Source organism: Benincasa hispida, chromosome 4, assembly GCF_027475165.1.
Source record: "Benincasa hispida cultivar pf3 chromosome 4, pf3_genome.v1.1, whole genome shotgun sequence".
Classification (NCBI taxonomy): domain Eukaryota; kingdom Viridiplantae; phylum Streptophyta; class Magnoliopsida; order Cucurbitales; family Cucurbitaceae; genus Benincasa; species Benincasa hispida.
Genome location: NC_143481.1, coordinates 38,080,984 through 38,092,897, shown reverse-complemented (window position 1 = coordinate 38,092,897; position 11,914 = coordinate 38,080,984).

Sequence of the window (11,914 nt, the reverse complement as noted above, 5' to 3'; positions counted from 1 at the left end):
TCAAGTGTGCGTGAGGATCCTCTCTGTGAGTCACACCAAATTGTCATGTAGTTTGTAGCATCTGTAACATCATATATTTCATTTTCAATCTAGTTCCGTCAGGAGTGAGATATATAATCCTAAACACGAAATTATATAGGATGGGTGAAGCATATTCACACATTGGTCGTGTGCTATTATTCGCTATAAGGATGGGATTAGCGGCAACATTTTCCAATTGTTGATCCACGTTCTAGTTCGTCTGGTTGTCAGCCATTTGTTTTTGCCTTTACCTTTGTCTTCTGTTAGCTCTGATCTTTTTATGAAAGGTCCTTTCAATCTATGGGTCGTATTTGGGTGAAAAAGTTTTTTCTTCACCTATAAAATGTTTACAAGCTCAGGCTCAGCTTGTAATACTCTGAAAACTTGGAAGTCCTACAAAAGAGATTCAATAAACCAAATCAAAATTAGTTATGTTGCCTAACTCCCCAAAAACGACACCAAAAACTTGTTCTTCGTTGCACTATTGTTGCGCATATGTATGTATGATCTTTAGCTTTAATCGGGCCTAGATGAATTATGTAATGAAGATAATGACGTAGCACAAGTTTTTAGTGTTTGAACCTAAGTAGAAATCCAAAAAAGGTTTCCTACTAAGTCCAGGGTCGAATACAGGGATTTAGCAATGTAACTTATTTGAATGCTTTAATGATCTCTTGCAGAGGTGTAAATTGTAAGCAATATTGGTGTGATTCTAACTAAGTACACCAATAACTATAGGGTGGTGATGATGATGTGGCAAGTGTGATGTGGTGTTTAGGGGATCACTTAAAGTAGCAGACGATAAACTAAGGTAAAAAAGCAATGAATAAAGTAGGGTTAATAATATCTGCTAACATTTCCTTAAGCATAACATACGTAGACATTCATGCTTCAAGTTCTTACAATGAATCCACCTCTCGATTTCAAAAGCCATATTTTGTTCTACATCTAGAATGCGTGTTGAGTTGATTTTTCACAAAAGATCTAACTTTATCTCTAAAGCTAATTCTTTCCTTGTTTAATGCAATCTAAGCCGCTTACTCTCTCGAACAATTGATTACTTGTTAACTAATCAAGTTCTCACTTAGTTAAGTGTTGAGTTAAATGCAGATTAAACAAGATGAACGTTTACGTATGCATGCATTTGGAAAATGTTAGTTTATCTTCTCAAACCATTGAAAATTTAGTTGTACATGATGAACTAGATAGAGAACATGATTGAGATAAAAATTTTGGTAATCATATATATTCATATTAAAAATAATAGAGTTCCCAAGTGTAATTCTTAATACAAAGTATAAAGTGAAAGACAAGAGCAAAAGTGATTGAATGAGAGATGTAAAGTTGTCAGTCACAATCTCTTGCTTCCTTTGGCTTCAATGTTGTCTACTACTAGTGATTTCTTTCGAGGTGAAGGGTAAACACTCTATCACTTCCCAGAGAAGAGGCTAAGCTTTCACTCAGAATGTTCAATGTGAAGTAAAGAGGTTAAAGATGGAGGTATTTTTTATAGGGCTTTTGCAACCTCTTATAGAAGTCTTTATATCTTGCATGAGCTACTACAGACTATTTATAGGTGTCGAAAGTGTACCCTAAACATCTCTTAAATCATGATCTGACACTTCTACATTTAATTCCATGCCCTGTTGCACCAGCTGATCGTGTGACAAATTCATTGGATCTGACATGTTTGAGTTGAAGTCTGTTGCCAACTTGCTTTATGATTTGACAGCTTGTCAACCACGCTGTCATTTTGTGATTTCATCGCATACTTTAATCTTCATTGCTTGGTTTTTCTTCGTGTGCAAGTTCGTACACCTTTCTTTTATCTCTACGATCGAGGTTGTAGCTTCCATCCTTCACAAGGCGTTTACTTCTTTTTAACCAAATCCTGCGTCAAAGGATGTCAAAATTTATAACTTCTAGGATAGTATCTCTTATAAACATGTGATCGTATAGTTTGAATTATTTTTTTATGAATTCTCCTGAAGTTAACACATTTTCTTTTTATCTTTCTTAATTATTTTAAATAAAATGCTACAATAACTTGTATTTCTACAAGTTATCAGTCGAGTTGCAAGCACAAGATGTGAGTAAAAGCAGGATACAAAGCTCCATAAACAAACGCTAAAATTGCAAGTTTCATTCGACTAAGCTACAAGTAAGTTTACATGCTCTAATATTAATATAAAAAAAACAAAAAAACAAAAACAAAAACAAGGCCAATGAAAGCCAACAAGAATTACAAGTTAAGAAATTTGAAACAAAATTATTATTCATCTCTGTTCTCGAAATCACCAAGCTCTGCGAAGGTTCTTGAATCAAGAAAGTCAGAGATACCTTGGAGGAATGTGTCAGTGAAGTTATGCTTAGGGGCAGCTGGAAAGGCTTGGCTCTAAAATACACCCATGCTATCGAGACTTTGGTTTTTATCATCTCGCCAAGCATTGACTTCGGATTGAACGAAGTTGTATTCGACATTAGTGTATTTTGCTTTAACAATGCCCATAGCCAGCGTGACTCCATATTGAAGGCAATTGTCCTCCATCTGATAGTATGCTTCCATTTTTTGGAAACTCTTAGCCAAGTATTTAGCATCTAATAACTTAGCCCAAGCTTCTTGCAATACAGTATCAGCATTGGATAGTTTCCCTTAGCTCGTTGATCGAAACATCGTATTGAGATTGAAATGTCACCAAAGATTCTTGAGAGTTGGCAAGCTTGGTAGACGTCTCATCATATAAAGTTGAAATTCGATTAAATTCTTCTAGAGAGACAGAACTTTGTCTGAGAAGTTCCATCCCCTCATGCAATCTCTCATGGTTTTGTTTATGAAATTCCATCTTGTCGCTTAACTTCTAGTAGGACATCAACATCTAGTAGAACGCCTTTAAAGAAACAAGAAAGATGGGAATATATATATAGCTAGAAAACATAAGAATATGATATGATGAAGTCCTTTATCATGCGGAGGTACTGCTTGACCCGTACAATACTCGACCTTTGGTCGACATGCCATTAGGCTGACACTTTTTTATTTTACACCAGCCCATTGAGCCATAGATCGGGTCAAGTATGCAGTCCCGTCACTTTCAGACTCTTCTAGACTTTTGAAGTCGAAAGGATATGGAGAGGATAAGGTAGATCCTTCAACAGTTAAGGGAGTTGGAATTATCACAGTTTGGTTAAAGACATGGTGATAAGGGGAAGTACGGATACATGGGCATAGGGAAGATGGTTCATTGGATGGACTCTGAATGGTGCCAAACCCTATGGTGCACCCATAGAAGTTACAGGAATAGAGTTTGTAGAGCGAATTTGGGAAATACGCGTGATAACCCCTAGTCCGGCCTCCATTCTTTGACGCATAGTTTTATGGGGAGCCATTTCTAAAAAAATGAGGGTTAGATAAAGCTCCAAAATAATTCTCCATAGCTACTTGTGTTTAAAAAAAAAAGAAAAAAAGAAAAAAGGAACCAACCAAACCAATATGTGTTGAGAGATCGAGCTCAAAGGTATCAAAAAATTATTGTTGAATCAAGCTCAAACCATAATGGAGTAGGTTGTCAGTCGAGAAGGCTTAATCTCGAAAGGTGACAGTTGTGCTAGTCAAGGGGGCTTGCGATCAACTATACAAAGCGAAGAAAAATTTTTCATAGTAAGTTGTAAAAGTTGATCCTAATGGAGCAAACATGTGAGAAACTTATTAAAAGTCTAAAACTTAGTCGGGACCAAGAAAGAAAGACCTTCATAGTCTGATGCGAGCCAATCACCATTGACCAAAAACTACTATTTTTTCCACCTTTTTGTGGCAATCACACATAAAACAATGGAATTTCTTTTGCAAATAGTAATATTATAAGAATCAGATGAAGATTTTTTTTCCTCTATTGTAATGGGATTTGGGTTCCCTAACTGAAGGAAAAGGATAAATAACCTAATAACACATGGTAAGTGTTGGGGAATAGTTGAAATGATGCTACGTTTGCATAAGTTAAAGACTATTGAATAAAGGTATGGAGCGGGAGTCTAACTCTGTAAGTGAACATTGCGGGATAAAAGGCTACTTAATCTAAAGGAGGGTTAGATAGCTCCTCATCTAAGGAGGGGATTTTCATATGCACAGAATAAGGAATCCTAAATTCATTCCTAAGAGAGTTTAAAATATTCGTGGTTAATGGACCCAAGGAAGGAATGTGAGGAACCAAATCATTATTTTGGAACCCACACTCCCTCCGAACATGATTCGAGGCCTTTAGTTGGGAATGAAATCAACATCATTGGAGTTGGTTGACACATCGACCCTTAAATCTAAGGCTTGAGTGTTCTCCATGAACAAAGATAAGCCAAATAAGAAATTATCTTAGAAAGATGGAGAAAGGTGAAAGAATGAAGTATGGTGAAGATGGAGAAAGGTGAAAGAGTGAAGTGTGGTGAATTTTGATGGCCAAGTAAATCCTCTTTATAGGGAAATTTGGCACGAAAAATGAAAAACTTACCAAGGTCAAGCTTAAAGCAATGGGTGCCTTAGGAGTTTGAGAAAGAGCTCTCAAACTAGGCTTCGTTTAAAAGCAATACATATTCTAGTTCGAAAAAGGGCAACTGTGGAGGGTGAAATTAAACCTAGATAATTAAATTAAAGCCAAGATTCGGATGAAGATAATTAAGAACCCATTATAGGAAATGTATTTCGTTTAGGCCCAAAGTTAAAGAAAACGACCTAAGTTAGCTCGGCCTATTTGAGCTAAGAAAGCAGATCGAGCTTAGAGGCTGGGCTAAGTGTATTATATTACTTCTGAGGAAAGTTTTGTATGCATGGGCTTTGTAAAGTATATTTTTGAGAAAATTAGTAAGATGTTAATTTCTGTTTTATATAACCACATTATTAATTAAGTAGTGATTAGGTCTTAATTAAATATTAAGCCTAGTGGCTTATTAATCCATTGTTACTTAGATGTTAAAAGTTCATCGAAAGGTCAAACACATTAATGGCCGAGATATGTAACGACTTTAACAATGATGGCTCGGATAGATGACAATTGAAGGGAAGTTTGGAACTGGCTTGGAAGAGGAAAGGTTGTGCAAGCCTCAGTTAATAGTGGATCGACCTATCTAATCTTGAGCTACGATCAAATAGGGGTATGCAGAAAAAAAAAAACTTAGACTTATTTTCTACTAATTAAATAATTTTCAAACCTGATTCTAACTTGAGTGTCAAAGTGAATTTGGCTCAAAACCACACCGATGTTTTGCTTTGTTTATTTTGCAAGACATTGGACTACTCTCCCTTAAGAAATACAAATTCACCATTGGCGATTTTCGATATCAACAAATTATTTTGGACACCCCTCAAGAGTAGTCCAATATTTATGTATTATACAAACTCCTTTGTATAGGACACCCCCGCTCGCATGTCTCCACATGAATGATTAGGATTAGACCATCTACAACATTTGTAACTATCTACAAAGCGGGCTGCATCCGTAGTGTCACCAGGATAAGGTTTCCCTCCTATATCCATATACTACAGACCATTTTGGTTATCACTTAAGGTATGATCCACTTATATGTCTCCACATACATGCTTAAGTTACAACGACAACCAGGGATCTTAGTTTATTGGTTTATGGTAAATGCAAATAAAACATCTCATGTTTTATAGACAATAGTGAAGAAAATATCTCATATTATTATTACATCACAAGCGTTTGTTCATACAAGTGTTTACAAACTACAGGACCCAACGAGAGTTTAAGGCATCAACCTCAACAGGATAGACTCTGAAAATGATGGGTCGAGTAGTAGTAATAAAAGATGGAAGAATAGGAATAAGGAGATAGAATGTTTTTACTGTCACAAGAAAGGTCATTTAAAAAATCAGTGTAGGAAACTAGAAGAGGATAAAAAAAGAAAACAAGAGGTAAATCAGGTTAAAACTGAAGAAGTAACAATAAATCTTGTTGAAACTGATGAAGAAATTATTAGTGATGTCTATGTCTACGTTGAGAATAACACACAAAATAGTAGCCACTCATCTGAATGGATAATTGATAGTGCATCTTTCATACATATAACTTCAAATAGAAGTCTATTCACATCTTTCACATCAGAACATCATGATCTAGTGATGATGGGAAATGGTAGAGTTTCCAAGATCACTAAAATTGGGAATATTAATCTGAAGACAGGGTGTGGAGAAAAGGTAGTACTACGAGATGTCAGGTTTGTGCCTAGGATGAAAATAAATCTCATCAATATTGGCAAGTTAAATGGTGAGAGTTATAGTTTTGAGTTTGGCAATCACCAGTGTAAACTCAAGTTAGGATCTCGGGTAGTGGGAGTTGGCCACAGAAATTCTACACTGTACAATTGTCGATTTAGTGTTTTCAAAGGATCAGAGAGATAGTGGATGCCATTTAAAGTTGCAGATGGTAGGTGTAGAGATACAGTTGAGTCAGAAACAATGATAGCTAGCATTTATCAGTTAGATCAAGATTCCCTTTAACGTTTCGGGGCAGGGACCCTCCACCTGATTCGATCGACTTTAGGATAACGAGAAGTAGTTCAATAACAATTGGAAAGTCTGAGAAAGGAAGTTAATGGCTATCACGAACCCTAACTGTTAGGCAATCGAATGAATTGATGGAGTCACAAAAGCGAATAAGGGCATCAAAGTGGAAGACCAGAGTAGTTGCTAAGGTCAAAGATAAAATCTCTAGCTTGGCTGCAGGCTTGAAGGAAGGAGTCAAACCATTTGTAGAATTTTTCTTTTTCAAGAATAAGTGTTCAGGATTGAAGAAGATCTTAGTTGGTACTGTTGGGTTTTATGGTCTAAAACTTGTAGATAGTACATGTAATTAATTGACCGTCATCAATAAAGAGTTATCGATGTTATTTCAATCAATATTATTGATTGTGTTGTATTCTATTTTGTCTTTATAACCCTAAATCCAATAAACTAACATCTTAGGCTATCTTATGAGTCTTGAATAGTATGTGAAGACATATAGGGATTAATGTTCAAGATACAACCTAAAGGGTCTATAGTATAAGGATATGGTTGGGTACCTTATCCTGGTAACACTATGGATACAGTCCACCTTTTATTTGATACAAACGCAATGATCCAACACGTTCGTGTAGGTGACATGCTAGTGGGGGTATTCTATGCAATGAGTTTGCATGTGATCGGACTGCGAAATAATAACCACTAGATGTAACATCGTTAACTAGTTAGGTTTCTATATCAATAGAATGACCTAGGCAACTTAATCTTAATCCTGAATATATTATGAACTTTTGTTCATAAGGAATTGTCCTTTGATTTGTATTGGTGATAGTGGCCAATTTTTCGACTCAATAAGCCTACCATTTTGGGGACAAGACTGAGAGGGGAGCTAGGAACATAATATTACAAGATGGAATTCACTTCTTCCCGACTTTAGGGTAAGTAGATGAGTGTTCCCTTAAATGATGTCTCTGGGACTTGAACAAATGGCTCTACCCTCTCGTTAACCTGAGAGGGGATTCTATTTAATGGTTGGACCATAAACAAGTTGTTCACTAAGGAAGCACTGGTACTTAAGGATATAGAGGTAAGCCAAGGATAAAACGGTAATTTGACCCAATTGGTGTTACAAACACTCGTGAAGGACTAACTTGCTGTTATTGATCTATATCCATGTGTTGGGGTTGATGCCTTAAATCTCGTAGGGTCCTACAGTTGTAAGCATTTTTGAACAAACTCATTATGTATTCAAGAAAATGTATGATATTTTATTCATTGTCTATAAAATATATGATATTTTAGTTGCATTAACCACAAACCAATAAACTAACATCCAAGATTATCTTTGTAACTTAAACATGTATGTGAAGACATACGGGTGAATCATGTTTAAGTGATAACCTAAAAGGTCTGTAGTATATGGATAAGGCTGGGTACCTTATCCTGGTGACATTACGAGTATGGTCCGCTTTGTAGGTGTTACAAATGTTGTATAGTACTACAAATGATTTGATCCTAATTATTCATGTATAGACATGCAAGCGGAAATATTTTATACAAAGGAGTTTGTATAAGACCGGACCACGAAATGTTTAGTCTCATTATATAATGTTGTTCATAATAGAGACTTATATTTCATCAGGATGATCATAGGTAACATGACCTGAATCCAGAGTGAGTTGTGAACTTCTACCTATTAGGGTGGTCCTTTGATTTGTATTGGTGAGAGTGGTCAGATCGCCAATTCAATAAGCCTACCATTTTGGGGATTCGTCTGATTGGGGAGCTGGGAACATGGCTACACAAGATGGAATTCACTCCTTCCCCAGACATGGGTAAGTAGATAAATTGCTCCCTTAAGGGCTGATTGCGGGTCTTGAACAATGTGGTGCCACACCCTCTTCTGACCCGAGAGGGGTTTATTCATAGTTGGAGTATGATCTCTTGTTCATTAGAGGGATTGGTGGTACTTAAGAAGTTAGATCTAACTATAGGGATAAAATGGTCATTTGGCCTAGCTATACTTACGAGCAATTTGTGAATCATCATCGTACTATTGATTGGTTATATTCAATGGACACAGAAATATATCTGTAGAATGCAACTGTCGGTCTTTAGTGGAGTACCCGACAATTGACGGATAGTGAATAATGTAATTAAAGAGTTTAATTAATTATTCATGTACCGTTGGAGCTTCAAGCTACAGATCCATGAGGTCCCCATGATAGCTCAATAGAATTTAGTTGAGAATCAGTTTTTGGATTAATTTGAATCGTTCAAATTAATAGAGGGATTTAATTATATATGATATAATTAAGTTGTTTCAATTATATGTGATATAATTGTCATAATGTATTTGATACATTATAACTTAATGGGAGGAAATAAATATTTGAATGAGATTTAAATATAGTTTCTATAAATTGGATTCATAGTTGTTAAATTTAATATAAATAAGATTTATATTAAATTCCATATAAAAAAGAAAAGAAACTATAATTTATATATCGTATGTGATACAATATTGAAACTATAGGTTATATGTTATCTTTGATATAACATTTAATATATAAGTGTTCTGTGTTTTTTGTCTTGAGTTTTAAGAGTTCTCAGTCTTCCTCCTCTGCCTTAAGTTTTCCCTCTTAACCAAAATAATCAGAGCCCATCACTCATGGGTTCTCACCCTAAGAATAGCAAGGTAATTTTGTGGTAGTGTCTGGGTTTTGTTTGACGTTAATCTTGAAAAAGGTCTTCAAGTTGTTCATGATTTATTTGAGGAAAAACGCGAAGAAAGGTCTTCAAATGTGATGTTTCTTGAAACTTTTTTTTTTTTTGCTATAATTTAGAATAAAATGCATATCTTGTTGTTTGTTTGCTGTAAACTTTGTATTCAATAAAAATGGAATTTGGTCGATCCGCTTCCGCTCAAGGTTCTCTCCCATTAGAGTTTCTTCACCATGGACACAGAAGTATATCTACAATGAAAATAGTGAAGTTGTGGGTCTTTAGTGGAGTGTACCCACAGTTAACAAATATTTATTAATTTGATTAATGAGTTTAGTCAACTAATCTCATATCGTTGCAGTTTCTGATCTGTAGGTCCATAAAGTCCTCTCGTTAGCTCGCTAAAGGATATTAACGAGGAATGATTTGAATAGTTCAAATCAATTGAGGAAATGTATATTCATGTGATTAATATATAATTAATTATAGATGTGATCTATACTTCACATTATGTGAGAGAGATATTTGAATGAGATTATAGCAGATTTGTGAGAATTAGATTCCTAAAGAGTTGTATACATATAAATATGTGATATGTATATGTTAATTAACTCTATATTAAATATTATTTAATATAGTTACTTAATTAATTAACTAATGGTTAATTAATTGATAAATAAATTTTATAGAGAGGTGGATGCATATAAACATGTGATGTTTATATTTATTAATTAACTATGTATATATATTAAATTGGATTTAATAAATATGGTTATTTAATTGTTGTGCTAATTAATTAAATAAAAGTTATTTAATTAATTTAACACAAGGGTAGAAAAGGAAAGACTTGGAGAATGGGTTAACCCTTCTCCATATAAATTCCTCCTTATGTTCTTTTTAGGGTATTTTTTTTTTTGTTTCATTTGGTAAGTTTTTAAACTAGTCACGAAAAAGAAAATCCTCTCTTTACTCTCTCAAAGAAATTTCTCTACCTCTTCTCTTCTAATTGTTGGATACCACTTATCCAATTATTAAAATTTCTAAGAGAATAACAAGGTTATTCTTGTGGTTGTGTTCAAGATCGATTGAGGAGACGTTCGTTTGAAAAGCTAGAGGAAATTTTGAGAGGCTCGAGAGTCTACAAGGGTAAGAACGGTTCTTCTCCTTTGTTTCTCCTTCGTTAAAGCATACTTTTATAATGTTTATCCAATATATGCTCTGTTTAGCATGCTATTTTTGTTTATCATAAAATGTAAAAACTGAATGCAGGACGATCCACACGCTTTCGCTCGGGATTCGATTCCCAACAGGTACCACTTAGCTGAAGTGGGAGTACATAACTGTCTTTTATGTCTGGGAGACAATTCCATATACTTGCTAAACCTCGGGGCAAGAAAAGATGAGCTATAATTATTCTTCTAATAGTTTTCTGTTTTGTTATTTTGTTGATTTTACATGTTTTATGTTCAACCTTGGAGTTTGCCAAGAAGATTAGAGATAACAATTGTAGTGGGAGTATAGTCTTGAAGTTTTGCCAAGATATTATGTTTTGTTGTAGTGAGAGGCAAGATCGTTGTTTTGTCTCCAAGTAAGAGAATGTTGGGATTGTGGAGACAAAACTTCAAATAAATAAATAAATACATACATATAAATTTTGACCAAAGTCAAAATAGAAAGCAAAATTATTTTGACTAAAGTCAAAATTGAAGGCAAAATTCTCCATTGGGCTTGGGCCCACTAATGAAATAGTTTTTTTTTTCTTTTTCCTCCATTAGCAACTAATACTTATATATAAATGTATGTTTAATGGTTTTGGGGTGTGGGTGTGTTGCCGCCAACCAAGAAAAATACCGAAAGTGACTTTCTTTCATACGACAGTGTGACAGTGAATAATTTTCTAGAGGGAACAACTGAGTATTATTTTGAATTTTTGGGTTTATCTTCGTTGTTAATTCCAAGATGCTGAATTGTGGTATAGGAAATCAAATAGTTCGTATTGGACTATATGGAAGAGATTTGTATCACGAGTATCTTGAACCATTGCAATCTTCATTATAGTAGAACTTGCAGTTGCAGAAGATTGAACGCAGTCCCGAATTTAGGGCGAATCAGTATATTTTTCGGTATCGTTCTCTTTTTTCCTTCTCTCAAATATTTGTTATTTTATGATTATTAATCATTTTTACTCTAACCTACGGAAGTGAGAATTTTAAATATAATATAGTTTACGCATTTTTTATATCTAAATATAAATTTCTAACAAAATATACCTGCATGAATTATTTAAAGCACAAAATTTATGAAGATCGATTAAATTTTTCAAAATTAAAACTCATAGACTTCAATAAATTTGTAACGACTTTGATTGTATATGTACATTTTAAAAATTATATCCATTGTCTCCATTGTCAACAAGAGCGTAGTTCAATTGGTATAATGTTCATATTATCAACCTCGTGGTTTGAGGTTCGATGGTTAAAATTGCAATAATTGTAATTGAAATTTTGAAACAATCTATTGGACATAAAATTGAAAATTTGAAAACATTGACGTATTAGATACATTTAAAAAATTCAGCGATCAAATAGATATAAATTTAAAAATTTAAAGATTAAATTTATATTTAGTTAAAACTTAAATAAGATTTGCAATTCGTGAATA